Genomic DNA, 24520 nt, shown 5'->3' with positions numbered 1-24520 from the left:
TAATTTCATATAAACAGGGGTATATTTGCAAAAGATCTTTGTTTAATGATTTCTGGTCTTTGAGATTAGTGTTGAGACATTAAGATTTGGATTTAGGTCTTTAAAATGTGTGCTGGATCTCTTAATCAGTGTGCAAAGGTCTGGATTTCATCACATAGGCTCTGAGATCAATGCAGAATATGATTTGATCAATAGGACATTGAGTTGGGTTTTTGAGCTTTGAGGAGTGCACTGGATCATTAATTAGTGCACAAGGTTCGGAGGCCGCTCATTTATGCTTTCAGATTTCTGCTGGATCATTTAATGAATTAAACAACTGACAGATGGGGTTCTATATCGGGAAACGTTGGATTTAGTTTGAATATGGTTCATCGGATCAAACGGGTACATAAAGATTCGCGCAGACCCGATATGGTTTAGGGTTGCTTCTGACAAGGACGATTCCGGCCGACTCCGGTCATGGCTGTGCCGGCCAAAGGCATGGCTGTGATCGTGAAGGTGTCAAGAGTCCAGTGATACGGTTGTCGTCCGCCAGAGGCCATCGAGGACGGCGGTGTTGGCATGAACAGTACCGATCAGTATCGATCGAGCATTGGGTCGGTTTTGGTTGATTTATTTGTTTATTTGTGATTTTCTTCAGGATTTCGATTTCTTGAGCTTATATAGGATCATTGAAGGTATTAGGAGGTTCAATTTGAGGTTTGCACAGGGTTTGGACCTGATTCAAGAATCTCAGGTACTAACTGCACACTGAATTGGTACCGATGGTAGGTACATCATCATGGGAGCTAATTCAAAGGTTTAAGAGACCGTTTTTTATCATTTAGAAAGATTCCAAGTGCATGAGGAATTTCAATTTGGTAGAACTTAGGCTCTGATCAAATATAATGCATGAGAGCATATATTTCAAATTCTTCTGAACAGAATTCTCATGAAAAAAAAATTTATGTAATGAAGAGATTTCTTTTTATAAAATCAAAGAGATATTTGTCAGGAACATGTATGCCAATTTTTATAATTTTAGGAATTTTATTTCCATTTTTAACAATTTCATGAAATCCAGGGGTATTGAAGGAAAATATATATGTTTATTCTCAGAATTTCAGATTTAAAAAGTCCAATTCAAAAATTCATAGAAAATAGTAGAAAAATCATAAAAATACAAATAAAGACACTAAATTGGTTGTTTTTGAATTCTCTATCTATCTGTGAATTTGAATTTTTGGTTTAAGTGACATATCAGTCTGCACTGACTGATCTGTCAGACTATGTCATCTGGTGCATGCATAGTGCCAGTATGACCTCCAATGGTCATGCCTTGGTATAAAGGCTGGTACAAGCCTAATATCACCCTAATAACTTTATGGATATGCATAAAATCAGTATTTGGTCAAGGTCTGGTAATGGATCATGAGTTCCTTTGTACCAGCAACACCATATATGCATATGAGTCCTTCAATTTGCACAAATTACTTATTTAATGACTATCACTGAGCATTAATCCTGGAGCATGGTCATGGCTCTATTTCACTTGCTCTCTGTCATGTATTTGTGTAAATAAGTCCTTGAAGTTTCACTATTATTGAAGAGGAACAATTTAAGAGAGCAAAGTGTATAGGAAGATGTAAGCAACATCAATTCCTAACACTTTTACCCCCTCTGCCTTCCTTTCAACACATGAGTCCATGGATTTAACATTTTTATTTAATTCCATATTAAGCTTTGTATAATAAGGTAATCAATAAAAGGATGTAATTCAACATCAACTTCTCATGACTATTTCTTAATATACTAACTCATATGGAGCTTATCACTTTTAATCCTTTTATCTATATTTGTGTTTTGGTGTTCTTGACAAAAAAGAAAGAAAAGGAAAAGGGAAGAGATCAAGACAAATAAGAAGAAAATAAAAGGAAATACAAGTATTTATATTTTTAGACTCATTGGCTTCTAAAATCAGCTATATAGCTGCCATTGCCTCATCTCTTTATTATTTCTTTTATTTTATACTTCAATATAGCATGGATTGTTATAAGAAGCTTTTATTTGAACAACTCAATGCCTTGAGCTTATGAACCTGAGCTAAGGCACTGATAGTAGTAAAAAGAAATCAAAAGGGAAAGAAATAAACAAAGGCACAGATCAAAGAAGAAAAAGGAAGAAAAGAAAAGAGAAAAAAAAAAGAAAGACAAGCATTTCAATTAAAACAAGCTCCAAGTAAGCTTGCATTTCATTCATTTATAATAGTATATACATGAAACTAAGCCACACATGGCATCTACATTCCTTTAAAGTGGAAATCTACCTATGCTTTTAACTTGGCAGAAAAGAGGAGAGGAAGAAAAGAGCTTTAAGCTTTGAACTATGGCTATGTTAACAGGGTGTTTGCTTGTGTGTATATCTCTCTCTCTCTCTCTGTATATCTCTTCTTTATAGCATGGCATGGGTATATATAGTCTTCAAGGCTAGGGTTTTGGAGAACCTATGCTGGTATGATCTCCATCCTACATTTTTTCATCATGTTATCAAGGGTTCAGATTATAGCCCATCACTTGTAGGAGTTTGAACCAATTATATTGTGCCATCTCAGCAATCCATGCTATATTGAAGAGGGTCATGTTTTCTTTACTACCCTGGAGTGGATATTCCCTTATTTTTTCACCTTACTATGATGTCAGAATAACTGAGCAATTTTATTTTTTTGCAGGTCACAATAATGGTCCCAAAACGCACCAGAGAGGCAGCACAGGCTAAAAAAAAAAAAAAAAAAGCGTAGTACGCCACAGAGAGATATTGAAACAGGAGTACAATGAAAAGATCAGCTCTTGTACAAGACATGATCCCTCACCCGCCGCATGCATGCTTAGTATTTGGAGCGAGGTGACTACGAGGAGGAGGAGATGCCCGCTCAGCCGCCTCGACGTTTTAGCCGCACTCAACAGCAGGACCCACATGGGGGGTCAGATTGAGTCGACCCCCGCAACATTACCATCACCCATTGTAAGATTATCATGTCTCATTTCTTTTTTTTTTATGACTAGAATTGGAGCATTTAGGGCAATGCTCGGTTTAAGTTTGGGGGAGAGAAATTGAGATTGTATCTGCATTTGCACGTAGGGTTTGCATGACTTCTATTTGTTTTCTTTTATTTTCTTTTATGTTTTGGTGGACAATTTTGAAAAAATCTGAAAAATTTTGAGGAAAAATTTCAAAGGAATTGATCTTGTTTGGGAATAAGGGAAAGTAACAAGGAATATTGATCAACCATTTCTAAACTAACCCATGGTGAATGGAATTGGAAACCACGATAGAAGTTAAGGTTTGGTATGTTATGATATTCTTGGGATTAAAGGTTTTGGAATTTGGACTTGTCCTACAAATGGAACCGAACCCGCAAAAATCCGAAAATCAATGAGACTAATTAAGAGAGAATGATGTAGTAGCCAGTGGATCCAAAAATATATAAATCAATGAATTCATTATTAGGATCTCACTTGGTTGCATGTTGCACGCGAAGCTACACGCTCGACACACAAAAAAAAACTGTAAGCCTTAATAAGTGCTAGGACTTAGTCCACGGGCAAATATACCACATAAGGCACGAGGCAGCCTTAAGAGCGCAGAAATTTGCAAATTTCAAAGGAATTCGAAGTAAAAAAGCGCGAAGTTTAGGATTAACATGGACTTTCTTTCAAATTTCCTTGGATAAATTTTTGAGTGACAGGTTCCATTTGTAGGGGGAAGAATTAAGAAACTTACGATCTTTTCGAAAATCATAAAGCACAGGGCAATGTGGAAAGAATGAGTGTGGGTTGTATACTCAGAAAAGACACCCGTGGAGCGAATCGGAAATAATTGAGCATTACTCTTTTTGTTAGAATTTTCAGAGATATGAGCAAATGTCATGTGAATTTGAGAGATTTTCAAAACAACCACTATCTTTTGCATGTAGGATTAGGACATTTCTTTAGAACTCGATTAGTTGAGAGACCAGCCCTCGGCTCTCGAGCTTAAACTTGCTTAGGGACAAGCAAGAACCAAGCTTGGGGGAATTTGATAAGCCCAAATTTTATATACATTTTTGGTAGGATTTGGTCTCTAAAACTATCCCCTTATATTAGTTTAAAGCCATTTTGTTTAGATATCACACCATGTTCGAGATACTACTATATTTTGATGTGTTTTCAAGTATTAGAAGCAAATGGGAACAATTTGGAGCAAGTCCAAACGCGATGAGAACTTAGACGGCACGTAGAGGCAAGAATCAGAGGAAAATTATGACCTGCAAAGACAGAACTACTTGGAGCAGCTCACTGCCACTATTTTGCACCAAAATTGCGATCCGCAATTTCCTTGATTGCGACCTGCAATTTATTCGCAGTTTCTGATTCTTTGGTTACTATAGGCCTAGAACCATATGTATAGCCCGTATCTCTTTCCAAAAAAGGAGGCAGACACTGCACACTTCTCTCCAGCGGGGAATGATTTCAATAGCTAGGGTTTCAGATCTAGGGCGATTTGGAGAAGGAGAAGCTTGAGGGAGAAGAGATTTGAGCTTGGATTTGTATTCTCTACTCTATTTTTCTTTCTCTAGACTTTGGTAACAAATTGTTCATCCCATTTGTAACCATTCGCACCCATATGGGATGCTAATCTCCTCTCAAGGGGCGATGGTATATAAAACTTGAAACTAGGTGCACTCTATCTTACTCGATTTGTGGTTTTTATTGACTATTAGCGTTTTACTCTTTTGATGCTTGATTTATACATGGATTGGGTGGTTTAACCTTACTCCTCCGATACATGGATTTAGAGATTTATTCAACGACTAAAAATCACTTGTGTTAATTCCCTGAACAAAAGAGTAAAGAATAGGTTATTAGGGCGAAGTACTTAACCGAGAAGTCTGAGGTAACCTAAAGGTATGATATTAGCCCGCGAAGTACTTAACCGTGAAGTGAACGCTATTATCACTTTAGACAAGACGCCCACACATGCTTTAGAAACACGAATCGAGTAGATTGAGACTCTAGTGGATAGGAATGCCAAAGTCCCTGGAACTCCTACACTTGAATCAGACTCAAGAAATTTATTATTTGCTTCTTTCGATTTAATTAGATTTAGAAACCAACCCAAACTCCGGCGGTCTAGCTTAGTGAATTGGCACGAACCAGTACTTTACGAGTTGTCCCTGTGGATTCAACACCCGAACTACTACTTGACAAGATTGTATGCTTGCAACCAAATTAGTTGTATTAGGGTTCATAATTAGCTATAGAGAAATACGAACAGAGAGACTGCCGGATGGGACCCGCATGCCAGATCTCCCTCTGTGATCTTTTCCCTCTTTTGTTCAAGCTTGGCGTAGCATGGACCATGTATAGGTCTTAGCGCGGTGCATAATGCTCCGAGTGCATACGCCTTGAAGGGGTCAAGAGCGCACTAGCGCTGGGGTTTTAATCAAGCTCAAGCTTAGCTGGGTTTGGAGTATGGCTGACGGCTTGGTTCACACGTTTACTTTTCATGCTCTGGGTTTACCTATCTTCAGGAGTCAACGAAATTTTCACTGAGAGGCTGACAGTGGGCCCAAGGCATCAGTTTTAAGCTTGAGTGCTCCAAATTGCACACAGAGAAGTTAGGGTTATTGATATGGGTACCCAGAGCCATGTGACACCAGTCAGAGGTTGCCATGCCAGCAATTTCTTTGAAAATTCATAACTCTTCAACCATTTTGAGTTAGAATGTGCATAATATATCAAAATTCATGGTTTCTCATGAGGAATCACAATTTAAACTTCAATGCATTGCTCTTAATCCAACTTAAAGAGCTGTTGATATTTTCCAAGAACTAAAATATTGCTATTCTCATTTTAGCAACATTTTAGGGTACAACAAAAATCCAACGCATAAACAATGCATGAAATCTATACGGCTTAGTTTAATTCTTGTTCTTTTCTTTTATTTATTTATTTATTTATTTATTTCTTTGTTGTTTTATTTCATGCATAGTTCAACCTATAATCGGTGCAAGACACCTACATGGGTCATGTTACGATGACAACCCCAAAAAGGGACCATAGACGTTCCAATGGTTGAAGTAACGATGATTTTTAATCTCATACAATGATTATATCAAATCTTTCTTGCATGTGATTTCCTCCCAATTAAAAATGATTAGTTCCATGAATAAACATAAGTATTATCATGAATTTCTTTTCTGGATACGTATACCCTATTTTTTTTTTACTCAAGCAAGATATCTGAAGTTAGAAGAAAATCAGTATTATCATACAATTTAATGATCGTTAAGAAATGGTACTTTCCTTTAATAATGCACTCGCAATATTTTCATATAAATATTGTAACGTATTTCTTCCTGGTCTATTGATTTATTTCTCTTATATACACTTAACTTATATTGATAGACATATTTTTACCAAGTGTTGATGATGCATATCTAAATCTATCACATGATTCAAAAGTCCAAGATTTCCATTAGTAATATATATATATATAGAGAGAGAAAGATGAGCTACGGTGAGTTGCGAAGTAAAGCGACTATTTTACTTCACACTCGTATTTTGCGATTTTAAAGTTTAAAACGTCGATCCGAACCGTTAGATGTGATCTCCATATTGAAATGAGTGACTTAATAAATAGTAAAAAAATTCCAAAAAATGTAAAATTTGGTCTCCAAGCACATTTCAATATGGAGATCACATCTAACGGTTCGGATCGACGTTTTGAACTTTGAAAATGAAGATATTGCGTGAAGTAGAAACGTGTTTTACTCGCAACTCACCGTAGCCCATATATATATATATATATATATATATATATACACACACAATTAATAAGATTTCATCCTTGAATTAATTACTCGTCAATATTGTATTTTTCCTTACTGTCTCGACCAATCTTAAGATAGGTTCATTTTGTTTCATTAAAATTAATAAAGATGGTTTCCTAGATTGAACTTTATTAAACTATTGAGATATTGGCATTCGTTCTTGTCTCAGTTGAATGTAGTCAGTGTATTTCTTTATTTAACATCCATTTAAAATAATAGTATTAAGCTTCTTAGAATTGAATAAGTGTTATAAAATATATTTATGTGGATGTTCATTCTATAACTTTCAATATTAATTATCCACTACCTCCACTATCCCCACTACCATGGACATTTATTTTCTCCTTTATTGTAACATCTCTTTCTAGCCTATAAATAGAGGCTTTGTAAATAGAGAATATTGGACACACATATTATATACAATAGTGGAGAATACAATTTTGTTGTTGCTCTCTTTATCTCTCTTGTTATTTACTTACTTTTGTTGTAACTTTATATTAATTTTACAACATGTTATCAGCACGAATTGCTCGGAAGAAGTTGCAAAGTAATCATGTAAGTAATTTGTGTGATTAATTATTATATCTTTCATTAATTTAAATTTCATTTAAATTTTTGATTATATTTGTTTTAGTTTATAAGAATCATTCCTTGAAGTGAATGATGAAATAATAACCTGAAGTTATTATCAAAACTAAATGTTTATCAAGAACCTGAAGTTCATATTACATGAATATAATAATAAGAGTAATAACCTGAAGTTATTATCACAACTAAAATTTTATCAAGAACCAGAAGTTCGTATTACTTGAATAAAATAATAACCTGGAGTTATTATTAGAATTATTTACAACCTGAAGTTCTATTATAAATTTTAGTATAAAATTAATATAATAACCAGCAGTTATTATAGGCCACTGGATGAATAATAACCTGAAGTTATTCTCAATTAAAACCTGAAGTTTTATTAGAAATTTTCATATAAAATCAATATAATAACCAGAAGTTATTATAGGTCATCAGATGAAAATATAACCCGAAGTTATTTCAAATTAAATTATACAATTGTGCAGCCAAGCAATTTAATAACTAGAAGTTATTAAATAAAATATTTTATTATAACTTGAAGTTATATAATATTAACCTGAAGTTATTAATACATTTAATTTATTTATTTATTCATACAATTTACGTATTCTTTTATTTATATTTATTTATCTCCCTTTTCATAATATGAAGTTATGATATTAATAACCTGAAGTTATGACATTGATAACCTGAAGTTATGACATTGATAACCTGAAGTTATGACATTTATAATTCAAAATTATGGCATTCATAACCCGAAGTTATGGCATTAATAACCTGAAGTTAATGCGTATCTATTTTGTAGTACATATGACAAATCTCACAAAGTTTGAATTTATCTCATTTTTCATTTATCATAACTTGAAGTTATGGTAGTAATAACCTGATGTTGTAAATACATATTAATGAGAAAGAAAAACGTCCTAAAGATGTTTGTTTCAGATGTGGGATGATAAATCATTGGTCGCGTACTTGTCGTACGCCAAAATATTTTGTAGAGCTATATCAAGCCACAATCAAGAAATAAGGGGAAAATGTGGAAACTAACTTTACTGAATATGACTCCAAAATGAATGCCATGTGGATATACATCTTGATGTATCAGATTTCTTCCATAATGTCAATGAAGAAATATATATTATTACTTAGGGAGAAAATATAGTATAAAAATTTATATTTATGTTTAATAAAAGTTTAGTTTACTTTTTAATTTTTTTTATGAAAATGAATAAAAGTAATTTATTTTTGCATTTTAAAGGAAAATGGCTGACGCAATGATAAGTAATGAAGATTCATGTCTGGTAGACAGTGGAACAACTAATACCATATTGAAAAGTAAGAAATATTTTTCACTATTGTATCTTGGTGAGACTAATATTCACACTATATCTGGCACAAGTAATTTAATAGAAGGCTCCGGAAGAGCTTGTATTTTGTTACCTGAAGGAACAAAATTAATAATAGATGATGCATTATATTCAAGTAGATCCAGAAGAAATCTACTAAGCTTTAAAGATATTCGAAAGAATGGTTATCATATTGAAACTATGAATGAGAAAAATTGCGAGTATCTTCATATCACATCTATTAAGAATGGCCAGAAGATCATAATTGAAAAGATGCAAGCAATGTCATCTGGATTATATAGTACTTATATAAGTAAAATAGAATCAAATATGGTTGCTAACCCGAAGTTAACCGTTACTAACCAGAAGTTAGTTGATCCAAAATTATTTACATTATGGCATGACAGATTGGGTCATCCAGGAAATATAATGATGAGGAGAATAATTGAAAGTGCAAATGGGCATCCCCTAAAGGACCTGAAGATCCTATTATCAAAAGATATGACATGCGAAGCATGCTCTCTTGGAAAACTAATTATTAGACCATCTCCAAATAAAGTTGGACCTGAAGCTCCTTCATTTTTAGAAAGAATTCAAGGAGATATATGTGGACCTATTACACCTCCATGTGGACCGTTTAGATATTTTATGGTGTTAATTGATGCATCAACACGCTGGTCACATGTGAGTTTGTTAGCAACAAGAAATGTTGCATTTGCTAGACTATTAGCACAAATTATCCAATTGAGAGCTAATTTTCCGGATTATCAAATCAGAAGAATCCGGCTTGATAATGCAAGTGAGTTCACTTCTCAAACTTTTAATGATTATTGCATGTCTATTGGAATTACAGTAGAACATCCAGTGGCCCATGTTCATACACAAAATGTTCTGGCAGAATCGTTGATTAAAAGATTACAATTAATTGCTAGACCATTACTCATGAGGTCTAGTTTACCGTCTTCCGCATGGGGACATGCCATATTACATGCCGCTGCACTAATTAGATTAAGACCAACTGCTTATCATAAATATTCCCCATTACAATTGGTCTCCGGAAGAGAACCAAATTTGTCTCATCTAAAGGTATTTGGTTGTGCAGTATATGTTCCAATTTCTCCTCCACAACGCACAAAAATGGGACCTCAAAGAAGGTTGGGAATTTATATTGGTTTTAACTCTTCTTTTATTAGATATTTAGAACCATTAACAGGAGATGTTTTTACAGCAAGATTTGCTGATTGTCATTTTAATGAATCAGTATTCCCAAATTTAGGGGAAGAAAAACAAAAACTGGATAAACAAGTAACTTGGAATTCATCGTTATCTTATCTTGACCCCCGAAGTGGTCAATGTGAACTCGAAGTTCAAAAGATCATAAATATGCAAAGAATTGCAAATGAATTGCCTGATGCATTCACAAATACGAATAGAGTTACTAAATCACATATTCCAGCTATAAACGCACCCGCTCGAATTGACATTACAAAAATATCTAATGAATCTAATGTGCGTAGAAAACGTGGAAGACCACTTGGTTCTAAGGATGTAAATCCACGTAAAAGGAAAGAGCATAATAAAGCAGTTGGTCCAACCCCAGAAGAGGTTGATGGTAAAACTCCTGCAGAAGTCAATAAAACCCCAGAAGAGGTTGATAGTAAAACTCCTGAAGAAGTATATAAAATCCCAGAAGAGATTAATGGTAGAACTCATGAAGAAGTTGATAAAAACCCAAAAGAGGTTGATGAAGTTCCAGAAGAAACTCAAGTACCAAATGAATATGAGATTTCTATAAATTATGTAATAAATGGTACTATATTAAATAGAAATAAAACACATGTTGATGAAATCTTTGCATTCGCTATAGCAAGCGATGTTATAAACGAAGAAGATAATGTGCCAAAAACTCTAGAAGAGTGTAGACAAAGAAATGATTGGCCTAAATGGAAAGATGCCATACAAACAGAATTAAGTTCATTAGACAAGCGGCAAGTATTTGGACCTGTAGTCCAAACGCCCAATGATGTTAGCCCTGTAGGTTACAAATGGGTATTTGTCATAAAAAGAAATGAGAAAAATGAGATTGTGAGATATAAAGCAAGGCTAGTGGCACAAGGCTTTACACAAATACCTGGAGTTGATTATGAAGAAACGTATTCACCTGTAGTGGATGCGATAACTCTCAGATTTCTAATAAGTCTCACAGTTGCAGAAAATCTAAAAATACGACTTATGGATGTTGTAACAGCCTATTTATATGGTTCACTTGACAGTAATATATACATGAAAGTCCCAGAAGGATTGAAAATGCCTGAAGCATATAAGTCAAAACCTAGAGAGATGTACTCTATAAAATTAAGAAGATCTTTATACGGGCTAAAACAATCTGGTCGAATGTGGTATAATCGACTGAGTGAGTACCTTCTAAAAGAAGGATATAAAAATAATATAATTAGTCCGTGTGTTTTTATTAAAAGATCAAATCTAGGTTTCACAATCATTGCAGTGTATGTTGATGATTTGAATATTATTGGATCTCCTGAAGAGATTGAGAATACTGCAAAATTAATGAAGAATGAATTTGAGATGAAAGACCTTGGTGTAACAAAATTTTGTCTCGGCCTGCAGATCGAACATCTAAAGAATGGAATATTTATCCATCAATTAAATTATGTTGAAAAAATATTAAAAAGATTCAATATGGATAAAGCTCATCCTTTGAGCACACCAATGGTTGTACGATCGCTAAATGCAGAAAATGATCCTTTTCACCCACAAGAAAATAATGAAAAAGTGCTTGGTCCTGAAGTACCATACTTAAGTGCAATCGGGGCATTATTATATCTTGCAAATAATACGAGACCCGATATCTCATTTGCAGTAAATGTGTTAGCAAGATATAGTTCCAAACCAACCAGAAGACATTGGAATGGAATTAAACAAGTATTTCGGTATTGTCACACCCCGCGGCCACGGGTAGTAACAGTCCCCCGCCGTAAGCATACAACGCCGTGTATGCTTACAAGGCTAATCCAAATTTAAACCAACAACACGCAATTCAAAACAAGTTTCTAATATATAAAATCAGAGTACACAGTCTGGACAGTAAATAATACAATATAAGTATCTCATCCGGATACCAACCACGAGGCCTACCCTAAATCTATACAACAAAACATATCTAGGGTCGTATACTGGTAAGCTACTAAGGCCTACTACTCTCGTGCCTCTCCGGAATCCATCGCACCAATACCTGTAAAATAACGGGGAAGGTGGGGGTGAGAATAAATTCTCAGTGCGAATTTTGCCACATATGAATTATTGGACTTGCAATCAAACTCTATATTCAATAATGAAACCCAAACAATAACAATGCAACAGTATATAAGAAAACATAAATAACAGAATGCCACTACTCGACAACAGTTAATCAACCTGAAACACAGTTTACGGAATTTCAATATGGATTTCAAAACACAACAACTATTTTGGCTTAACTCGATTCCTAACTCAGTTCATTAGGGCTGGTAGCAATTACAGATGTTCTTTCGAGCTGAACCGTTATCAAACCCACATCTGTAGGGTTACAAGCGCCTACAGATGGCCAACCAAGCTGAACCTTTATCGGACACCCATCTGCAATTGCTGTTTGGCTTAACCATTTCCTAAGGTTCGGTTACAAGTCACCAATACAGGTCAACTTGACACAAATGCAACACACAGAATCAAAGTTACCTATACAGGTCAACTTTGCTAAATCTCAAGCAAATATATCTCAAAGCCACACATACAGGTTAGTCTCACAAAATCATAACACATGGTCAACGGATAGCTCACCGTCACCTTATCCAGCCACCTTAACAGGTCGATCTGGCAAATCCATAACAGGTCAAACGCATAAGTCAGCAGCGTCACCCTATCCAGCCACCTAAACAGGTCGGTCTGGCAAATTCTAACAGGTCAAACGCATAAGTCAGCAGCGTCACCCTATCCAGCCACCTAAACAGGTCGGCCTGACAAATTCATAAACACCGGTCAACGGATAGGCCACCGTTACCTTAACCAGCCACCTAAACAGGTCGGCCTGGCAGATTCATTCACAACAAGAACAATTCATAGAACTAAACAATTAATAACCGTACCAACATGCAAATCAACCTTAACTAAAACCATTCAATCCTTCTCATTTATGCAAGAATCAATATGCAGTATGAATTCCAAAATATGCAACAATTAATCATTCAACATGACAAACGAATAAACAGTTTAATTCCTGAAAATAAAGTATCAAACAAGTCCAAGAATCCCGCACCTTTTTGACGAGCGTACCGCTTAAGCTAAGGATCGGACGTCTCGTATGGTCTCGCAAGTTCTTGCTCGACCGAGCCTACACCTATATTATACGTATACTTGGTTTAATTTGGATTCAGTGGTCCATACGTTTACTTAGGGTTTGTACAGTCCTAAATCAATTCTTATGTTTTGGTATCGATTCTTTTCGGTTCTTTCTTTCTTACCAAAATCTCACATAACGGTACACAATTCCATCTAGGCCCTCTAGCCTTATACTATTTCACTTTGGTAACCATCAATCACCGTTTCACTACTTTGGTTCTCGGTTCAATTCAATCCACCGTTTGGTTAACCCTAATTTGGTCAAAACCTCAAATCGGCCGTTAAATGTTCTAAAAATTCACGATCAGGAGGCAACCCTACCGATTACAAGTCTAATTGGTCGGGTTAGGCAAATCAAATCACGATTATGCCAACTTTCAATTTTGGCACGAAACCCTAGAAATCAGATTTCATAAATCGGAAGAAATCGGGAAAAAGAATGACAAACAAACTAGTAAGAAGTGTAGAGGAACTAGTCCTCGAGCAATTCGAGCACAAATCTCGGGTTTAAAACGAGAATCCGAGAAATCGAGAAAATTCGAGGTTTCGAAAGTAAAAAAGGAGAGAAAGAAATACCAAATAGAAGGGTTCTGAGAGATCCTCGGCTGCTTTCTCGGTTCCAAACTCGATTTCTCGCAACAATCGGGAGTCTGGAAGAAACAGAAACTCACGGGATCTTTTCCTTCTCTCTTAATTGAAAATAACTTAGAAATGGGGATAATGGTGAAGTGAGAGAGAGAGAAGGTTTAATTTGGGTTTTAGGGTTAAAATTACCCTGAATGCGGATTAGCCAATCCGCACTGCGGGTTACCTAATCCGCACTCGAGACTTAGTCGGTTGTCAGCCGAATCCAGGAAAAGTCCGAGCCTACTGCGGATGAACCTGATCCGCACTGCGGTTCACCCTCATCCGCACTCACTACTTAGCCGATTTCAGGAAAATTCAGTGCAATACAGAAATTCATGAGTGCGGCTAAACTCATCCGCACTGCGGATCCCTCACCCGCACTCACTACTTAGTCATTTTTTTGGCAAAATTCCAGAAAAAGCCTGAGCCACTGCGGATGGCTTCCACCCGCACTGCGGTCAACCTAATCCGCACTGGGGCTATAAAATTCCGAAATCTCAAAATTTCGACGCGGTTTCAATTCACAATTAACTTACTTATTTAGGGGAACCTTAATTAAGGTTTAAACTTCCATTTTATTAACATGATTTATCGATTCTTTCTTTTAAATCATTCGAATTTAATTGTAAAAATTTCATAACGTAACAGGTATCTCTGCGGAACTAGAGATATGGGGTTATACTATCAAAAAGATACAAAATCCAATTTAGTTGGATATGTAGATGCAGGATATTTATCAGATCCACATAAAGCACGATCTCAATCGGGATATGTATTCACCTATTGTGGAGCTGCAATTTCATGGCGATCGACAAAACAAACTCTTACAGCTACATCTTCAAATCACGCCGAACTGATTGCCTTATACGAGGCGGGTCGAGAATGTGTTTGGTTACGGTCAATGATTCAAAATATTCAAGAAGAATGCGGACTTGAAAACATCAAGGTAAATCCTACTCCGCTATATGAAGATAATGCAGCATGCATTGCACAAATCAAAGAAGGATATATCAAAGGAGACCGAACTAAACATATTGCACCAAAGTTCTTTTCGACACATGACCTACAAAAGGAAGGCGTAATAGATGTTTGCCAAGTCCGATCAATTGACAATCTTGCAGACCTATTCACAAAATCTTTACCAACAAAGGTTTTTGTACAACTCACGAAGAAGATAGGTCTACATCGATTGAAGGATATTCAATGATATCAAATTGAGGGGAAGCATTATACGCACTGTACTCTTTTTCCCTTAACCAAGTTTTTATCCCAATGAGTTTTTCTTGGTAAGGTTTTTAATGAGGCAGTACATGGTCCTGAAGTATCATGTTAATATCGATCCTGAAGTATCATATTAACAGCGTATAATGAAAGATGAACATCCAAGGGGAAGTGTTATAAAATATATTTATGTGGATGTTCATTCTATAACTTCCAATATTAATTATCCACTACCTCTACTATCCCCACTACCATGGACATTTATTTTCTCCTTTATTGTAACATCTCTTTCTAGCCTATAAATAGAGGCTTTGTAAATAGAGAATATTGGACACACATATTATATACAATAGTGGAGAATACAATTTTGTTGTTGCTCTCTTTATCTCTCTTGTTATTTACTTACTTTTGTTGCAACTTTATATTAATTTTACAACAATAAGCCTTTTCTTTTATTTATTTATTTCGTATTTGTTGCCTAAACAATTAGTTAGAGAATTACTGGTTAAATCCTTTGTTTAATGCTTCGGTTAACTGTTCGACTTTTCGGAATTTAATTGACTTCTTTCTTGGTGCTTTTATTCCCTGCTAGGAGTTTCATGAATATTTTTCTTTCGGATATGATTCACCTTTTAAACTTTAATGATTCATTATTTTCCCTTAAAGGACTTAATCAAAGCAATCCAGATTATAGGAATTATTACATGATTTAGTTAGTAACTAAAGAACTTTGGACATGAAATAGTAACTTAGGAGTAACGTATATATGTCGTTTAGGTTCGAACTCTCGAAATTTAGAAGATCTTGGGATGTATAACGACTTTCCTACGACAACAGGTGCAGGTTTTCTAGACTTTATAAAACTATTTTACTTTCCTATTGTCATTCAATTGTTTATTATTATTGCATTAGTTGGATTTATGCATGTTGTTTTCGAACCATTCGTATGATTTGAGTAGACATACATAATTTGCATAAAATGATAGGATTCATATATTGACCAATGGACTTGCATGAATAGGATGTGTTGAGCATGATATGAATTGTGTGATTGAACAAATGTGTTTTGAAAAAAGAACGAGAGTAGAACTAGGGTGTTCTTAAGCTCACCAAAGTGTTTGGTGAGTTTAACTCCAAAACTCATCAAATAGGTTTCAAATGACGAATCCAAACCGTTGAAATCTGCCTACCTTACGAGTGATGCGTCTACATGTGAAAATTTTAAACATTCGAATTAATTTAGTATAAAGTCAAGCGGTAAAAACACGTTCAAAAAATGAATGCACTAAAATTAATTTATTAACCTTCTAATTTTGACCGATTGACTTTATACTAAATTAATTCGAATGTTTAAAATTTTCACATGTAGACGCATCACTCGTAAGGTAGGCGGGTTCCAAGGGTTCGAATTTGTCATTTGAAACCGATTTGATGGGTTTTGGAGTTAAGCTCACCAAACACTCTGGTGAGCTTAAGAACACCCTAGTTCTACTCAAAGAACGAATATGGTAATTGAACAGGGGCCAATATGCTTGCATATTGGAATGTATATATTGGGTTTAGTTTCGACTGGACTCCTCGTTAACGTGACTGTAGGCAAAAGCGGTCCTGTCACGGATGTGACCGTAGGTTGACGCGGTCCCTTCACGGATATGATCGTAGGCGCAAGCGGTCCTAACACGCCAAGACCTAGCGGCATATGAATTCACTGTCTAGTGAGGCAAACGAACAAGATTAATAGATTTTTCTCTAAATAAATGAAAGTAATAAGTAATGATAGGATATGTATTGCATTAGAAGAAGCATACGCATTTTATTTATCTTCTTATCATATTTGTGAATACAAGTAAATGTTTTATAAGCTCTGGACTGAAACTAAATCCCGCACTGAGAGAAGGTTCAATCTCTCACCCGTTCCACTTTTATGTGGGTTCCAGGTAATGTAGAAGAAAGATTCGAGCAAGAACAAGAATGAAACTAAGCGGAATGATCCATGATTAATAATTGCCACATGTTGTTTAGTTTTTTAGTTTTCTTTTCTATGATTCAATAATTGATACATTGAGCAGGCATGGCAGTGTTTGTGTTACTAGTCATGTCCGCCATGATCGTTTGTTAAACTCAGTTGATTATGAAATAAATGTGGCATTATGTTTTGTTGTTATTGATAATGTATATAATTTGCATACGCCTTACGTAGAGATGTGATGAGTTGTCCCGAGGTGTGACAATAACCAAGTCACATGTCATGACGTACTTGAGTGTTCCAAGTATATAAATTCAAAAATTAGTACGGCATGGAACTGGTTCTGTCATGGCACACAGTTACGCGCCATTAGATCTTAATCTTGATTGAATAAACTAACTTAAGTTAGAAATTAAAATCAAGATATAATAATTCTGATCACGCGTGATCGTGTGCTATGATCAGACTAGTACGCATGCCATATTGATTCCCAGAAGATGATCATAACAAGGAACATGAAAATCACGGCACGCGACTTAAGTCACATGTGTTGGCTTTTGGAGCTCTCGACTTGTTCGTTTGACTAGATTTGCAAAACATACATAAATTGCATTTTATAGTTTTCCTTGAGAATTTGTGCAGGTTCATAACAACTGAAGATTCAATAAAAACACATCAAGGATGAATTAATGAACTGCAATATAACATCAATGATGTAGTCATGAAGCACAAGATATTGGACAGCAGAAGAATTAACTTAAGATTAAGGACAATTAATCTGTAAAATTGGTAAAATAAGCTTGAGATTAACCTAAGTGAGGCCTACCATTGCAACGGTCCAGGAACCGTTGCAACAGAATAAATAAATTCCTCAGATGTGCTGCGTCAATTTAAATCGATCAGAACCGGCGCCCAACGGTTCTCTATCGTTGCACTCCAAACCAGTTCAAATTACCCTACTGTTGTAACGGTCCTTGTACTGTTGCAACGGTTAGCACCACTTACTTACTTTTTCTTAGCTCTCTATAAATAGAAGCTATACCAAGGTTTGGATAGACACTCTAGCTGCCTCCAACTTCAATAATTCGTATTTTCAGATCTAGAGAAAGCCGTTGTTACTTGTGCACTTAAACTTCAATACTTACAATCTATCTCAAGCTTATTCAATCAATACAACAACTCCTAAAGTGATCTTGCATGATCAAATCAATTACTACTTGGAGCCTTGTGCTCACCTTGCAATCCTTGAATCCTCACGAATCAGATTGTTTCCTTTTGAGCCTTTAGTATTCATGTTCAGGCCGTGTGACTTCCCAAAAGATTGTAAGGGCTCACCGATTCCACCTTGTATTCATTTCTCATTGGGTAAAGAAAGGCGCGTCATCTCGAAGGTCGCGGGACCCAGAGACGTAGGTGTTAGTGCTGAACTCTGTAAATAACTCTTGCGTCAAGTGTATCTAAACTCTACTATTTATTTTATATTCTAGTTTCTGCCAAGAATAACTATACGACACACTAGGATTTTATAACTTAGATTAAAATTTTAAAAATATCCTATTCACCCCTTCCTTCTAAGTGCCTTTGAGACCAACAACATATCGTACCGTAACATGACAAAACTGTATCGTGACAGAACCATGAGTCACATATCATGTCGTGCGGAAATATATAAATTTATCATAAGTGTATGTACTCGTCATACATATGTATTTTTTAATTAAATAAAGTCACATAATTATATGTGAAAAATAAAGTAATATGTATTTATTTTATTAAATAGTCATATATATGTGGATTTTTTTTAATTGAAGTTTAGAGGTCATAAATCGTGGCATTCAATTTTTTTTTTATTCTCACCTAAATGGTCTATTTTATGGCAATCTATATATATATATATATATTTTTTTTTTTGCAGTGAGAACGCTATGGGTTATAGCGTTCCTGCTGGATGCTCCAATTTATGGCTGGTTTTGTATTTTTTTTTCTTTTTTGAATAAAAGTGGGTACACTTTTCCAATTTTCATTAATAAAAACCCACAATTTCAAGGAATCGATATCAAATCTCTGGTACAGAGCACCTCTTTATATCTGATTTTGTATTTCTAATTTTTTTTTTAACTATCCTTTTTTAATTATTATTTTTTCAATTTTATATTAAAAAACTATTTCGGAAACTTTTGTGGCAGATCAGAGGAAATGCTTTGGTTCTTTTATGGATTAAATGAATAAAAGAACCGAATTATTCTATTAAATTGAAATTTTCAGACGATCTATATTTTTTTTATATTTTTTTAATGAATTTCTAAAATTAAAAATTTTGCTGGGATTATTTTAGCTGATGTATTGGATGATGTATAGTAGGATGCGTAGTGCTGTAGGTGCCCTTTTTTTTGGCACAGATGTAATCTGTCTGATAGCGACTATCAATTTATCAAAAAAAGATAAAAATTGCTGGGATGGAAACTGGAGGAAATTTTTTTTATAAACCATAATTTTAAAAAAAAATTATGAAACTAAGATGATTACTTTTCTTTTAAAATAATAATAATAATTGAAATGCCATTTCGATTCTGAATTTTATTTAGTTTATTTTATTTTTTGGGATTGAAATGATAATTCGATTCCATATATTTTCACAATTTTCAATTCATTTTTTTTTTTTAATATGTGAAAATGGCTGGGATCGAAATGATAATTTGATTTCAAAAAATAAAATAAAAATGAAATTGAAATGACATTTTGATTCTTACGAATTTTGTAAAAATCAAAGCAGCCAAGTTGTTTGATAAACTTTATTTTTTTTATTTATGGTTTCTAAAAAAAATTCAACTAGAGGAGTGCACTTTGTAGAATCCGTATCCTCTTCGGTATTGTAGAGGATCACCTTCACTTTATGGTTTGAGATTAAATTTCAACCGGTTTGGTATTCGGGCCACAATAGGGGCAGTATTTTTGGACTTTGAGATTTGTTCCAAAGTTAAAAAGAACCGTTCAGATCTAGTAATTGTAAAAGATTCCATTATCAGGTACCCGTGTCCGACACGTATCCGACACCGACACGCCTCCGATACAGGCACGATACGTATCAGACACGCCAACTGGCGTGTCAGATGAGCTGGCGTGTCCCAACCATCTTGATACAGTCTCCGATACGGGTTGACTCGCTGGGATACGCCTCTGACACGAATGGATACGTCTGGGATACGCTTGGTTCACGGTGAACCGCACATACAACCCTCACAGCGCATGGTCCACCATGCACCGCACAAAACCAAATTTTTTTTGTGGTTGAGGCAAATTGAACCAAGAACCTATCACTGCATATCAACAGCGCATTACCACTACGCCACTTTGTGTTTATGTTAAAATGCAGTATATAATATATTTAATGTATACTAATCTGTATTTTAATATGTAATTTATATAAAAAGAATTAATAATATAATTAAAATAATAAATATATATATATATATATAATAGGCGTGTCGTATTCTTGATTTTTGAAAATTACCGTATTGCCGTACCCGTGTCGTGTCCGACACGATACCCGTACCCGTATCCATGCAACATAGGGTATTGGAGATTTGTATTGGAGATTTGGAGAGGATGTGAATTCCACTTTGTAGTCTTTCACTGAATACGACTTGTGGTCCCCACCACTAGACGATTGCGCTTCGAATCTGAACTTCTTTATTCCTGTCTTTACAAAAATAATAAATTATTTTTTCATTTACATTGCGCCACTTTTTTTATCTGAGTCATAAAGTTGGTGATTAAATAATCCGATTCATACTCTAATTAAATTACACGAGTTACTTTAATATTATTTTTAAATCATTATAATATCCGTGTGTAGTTTGATTATATAAACATTATGCTTCTCTCGTTTATATGAACGCATAGATAGCAGTATAGCACTCAACACTAACTGCTTCTCTCATCTTTCTCTCCTCGCTCTCTGCTCAGGTAAACCCTTTCTTAGTTCCTTCCCTCAATTTTTCATATGTTTACTTAATTACTCGCACCTGATACTATGTTTTTTGCAGTTTTACACACTGATTTGATATAAATTTGGATCAACCTTGTGCTCAATTTCCATCAATAATCTCACAAAACAAGATCCCAAACAATGAAATCCGTGACATGTTCTCTAATCCTACTATTTATTCCTCTCTTAATCCTCCACTTTGCCATTCCGGCTTTCACGGCAGACTCCAACGCCACTCACATCCTGTTAAGTTGTGGCATATCAGAAACCTCCCCCGATACTGATGAGAACCTCTCATGGGTTGGAGACACTGGTTCAAAATATATTTCTAATGAAGCCAGCCAAAATGCAAAAATCCCGTACCAGGACCCAGCGGTACCAAAAGAACCATTCAGTACTGCCCGTATCTTCACCGCAAATTATACCTACACCTTCCCTCTCTCTCCCGGCCGATACTTCCTCCGCCTCTATTTCTATCCCACAAATTATTCAAATTACCCCGCAGCCAATTCATTCTTCACTGCCACTGCTGGCCCTTACACTCTTCTCTCCAATTTCAGTGCCCTGATAACTGTAAATGCGCTGAACTATGCGTACCTCATTCGGGAATTCTCCATCAATGTCACGTCAAGTACTCTAAATTTAACCTTTTCACCCTCTACCAAGCAGCCAAATGCATATGCTTTTGTAAATGGAATTGAGATCATGTCGTCTCCTGATATCTTCAGTTCTCGAAGAACTTACTATGCTGATGGTGCTGATACCCCATTTCCGTATGACCAAGGTACGGCTTTCCAAACAATGTACCGGCTCAATGTAGGCGGCCGGCCCTTAGCTCCTTCTGAAGACTCAGGTTTGTACCGCTCATGGGAAGACGACTCAAACTATATTTTCGGTGCAGCTTTTGGTGTCACCTTTCAAAATGACACTAATGTGACAATTGAATATCCACCAGATATTCCAAAATATATTGCACCAGTTCAAGTGTACGAGACGGCACGATCAATGGGTCCAAACCCACAAATCAACTTGAATTACAATCTCACTTGGATCCTAAAAGTAGATGCTGGGTTCAATTACCTCCTCAGATTCCATTTTTGCGAGATACAATACCCGATGACCAAGCCTAACCAGCGGGTATTCTTTATTTACATTAATAACCAGACAGCACAAAGCCAATTCGATGTTATAGCATACAGTGGAGCAATCGGTATACCCACTTACATGGATTATGTGGTTATTACTGGTGGATTGGGTCAAATGGATATGTGGGTCGCACTTCACCCGGATCTTTCGACAAAAACTGAGTACTTTGATGCAATATTGAATGGTCTTGAGGTGTTTAAGATGAGCGTATCCGAGAACAACCTTGCAGGTCTGAACCCTGTACCTATAGCCCAAAACACAATCAACCCAACCTTGACAAAGGGTAACCATAATTCCTTCAAGCAAAAACTTTTGAAAATCATTGGCTTGGTGATTGGGGTCCCTTGTAGTGTTTTGTTCTTTTCCTTAATTGGTTATTACTTGTTTGTGACATGCAAACGTCTGAAAAAGAAAGAATTGGAGTCTGCAGAGGGTAAGATAAGTGATGGTACAACAATGGGGACCCCACTCTCTCTCTACGGGATTTCAAATTCGCAATCTGATATTTCAACCAAGACGAATACCACTGGTACAGGTATTGGTACCGGTAATGGTAGCTACAACTTATCTCTGCCGGCCAACATTTGCCGGCATTTTTCATTCATCGAAATTTTGGCAGCAACAAATGAATTCGATGATTCCCGAGTTCTCGGTGTTGGCGGGTTTGGAAGAGTTTACCGGGGTGAAATTGATAATGGGTCAATTAAGGTTGCAATCAAGCGGGCAAACCCATTATCTGATCAAGGTTTTCACGAATTCCAAACAGAGATTGAGATGCTGTCAAAGCTCCGTCATCGTCACCTTGTCTCTCTTATCGGGTACTGTGATGATCAAAATGAAATGATACTGGTCTACGATTACATGGCTCACGGGACACTCCAAGAACACCTCTACAAATCCCGAAATGCACCTCTTACATGGAATCAAAGGCTTGAAATTTGCATAGGTGCAGCTCGGGGAATCCACTACCTCCACACAGGTGCCAAGCATAATGTAATCCACCGTGACGTGAAATCAACCAACATTCTTCTAGATGAAAAATGGGTTGCAAAGATGTCAGATTTCGGGTTGTCAAAAACAGGGCCTACATTGGACCAATCACATGTAAGCACAGTTGTAAAGGGGAGTATCGGATACCTAGACCCAGAATACTTTAAGCGGCAACAGTTGACAGATAAATCTGATGTGTACTCCTTCGGTGTAGTTTTGTTTGAGGTGTTATGTGCAAGGCCGGTGATAATTCCTAATCTGCCAAGAGAGCAAGTGTGCCTATCCGAGTGGGCCGTGTTTTGTCAGAGGAAGGGAACTCTAGAAGATATCATAGATCCATACCTAAGAGGCAAAATTGCACCTCAATGCTTCAAAAAATTTGCAGAGACAGCCAAAAATTGTTTGGCTGAGCGACCTATCGACCGACCAACAATCGGAGATGTGCTTTGGAACTTAGAATTTGCTCAGCAGCTGCAAGCCAGTGCAGATGAGAGTGGGAGTATGATTGGTGGGACCACCTCAGCAGAGGAGAGTCCATTTGTCCCCCATGGAAGGAGAGAGCTATCTGATGAACCTACTACCGAATCGACTAGCACTACAACTACTTCTTTCAGCATGGGAGGAAGGAGCATTGCAAGTGTAGATTCTGACAGGCTCATGCCTAGTGCCGTTTTCTCACTGATCATGAACCCAGCGGGGAGGTGAATTGGTGATATCGTGTGAAACTTGTTTGTTTTGTTTTAGTGAATGTAGTATATAAGTATTTATTGATTGGCAATAAATATGTTGTCTTGATATTTCGATAAACCAGATATGTGTAATTTGTACCAATGTTTGAAATAGAAAATAATAAAACTGGAGAGTGGAGACACAATAGATGAACATATTCCATTAAAATACTTTGTTTGGATCATCTTAAAATGAATATCGAAGAAAATTTATGGTATTGATTTTTGTTTGTGAGAAATCTTATCGACATTGTTCGCTTGTGATCTAATGACCCCGTGCCTGATAGGTTTCCCTCATTCCTTGAGCTTGATATCTGATATTTTTATTCATGCTTTTACTGGTAAAGGCACAGGACTTAATAGTGACAGGGACCCTGAGGTTGATTTCTGATAGGTTCCCTTGAGCTGTTGACTTTTATGAGCTATGTATTATTAAGATGTTGTAATTAGAATAGTTAAATACATAATATATCTTGCTTAGCAAGTGGAGATTAATTAGTAAATATAAATAATCTCTGAAGAAGAAGATGGAGAGGAAACTGTGAATATAATTTACTGTGATATAATGTCTCAGAAGCATAGGCTCTTCAACAACATTGTACCAGGATGAGAGAGGTCCATAAAATCTCGGTACTTTACTGTGCTAGAATTGTGGGGTTAATTTTGCAGGATCTT

The 24520-nt window shown here is 35.9% G+C and overlaps 2 pseudogenes across 2 annotated transcripts in view; both read left to right on the top strand.

Annotated features, from left to right (window-relative positions):
• Nucleotides 1–24520, top strand: part of LOC144573610 (receptor-like protein kinase FERONIA pseudogene) — a 102056-nt pseudogene that overhangs the window by 4497 nt on the left and 73039 nt on the right. The window lies entirely within an intron of this gene.
• LOC144573609 (receptor-like protein kinase FERONIA pseudogene) lies at nucleotides 21550–24084 on the top strand (annotated as a pseudogene). The gene has a single exon (XR_013518045.1). The product of XR_013518045.1 is annotated as a receptor-like protein kinase FERONIA pseudogene (transcript).

The sequence above is a fragment of the Carex rostrata genome, chromosome 21 (genome assembly GCF_964058835.1).
Source record: "Carex rostrata chromosome 21, lpCarRost1.2, whole genome shotgun sequence".
Classification (NCBI taxonomy): domain Eukaryota; kingdom Viridiplantae; phylum Streptophyta; class Magnoliopsida; order Poales; family Cyperaceae; genus Carex; species Carex rostrata.
This window is presented reverse-complemented; position numbering and strand designations above follow the sequence as displayed.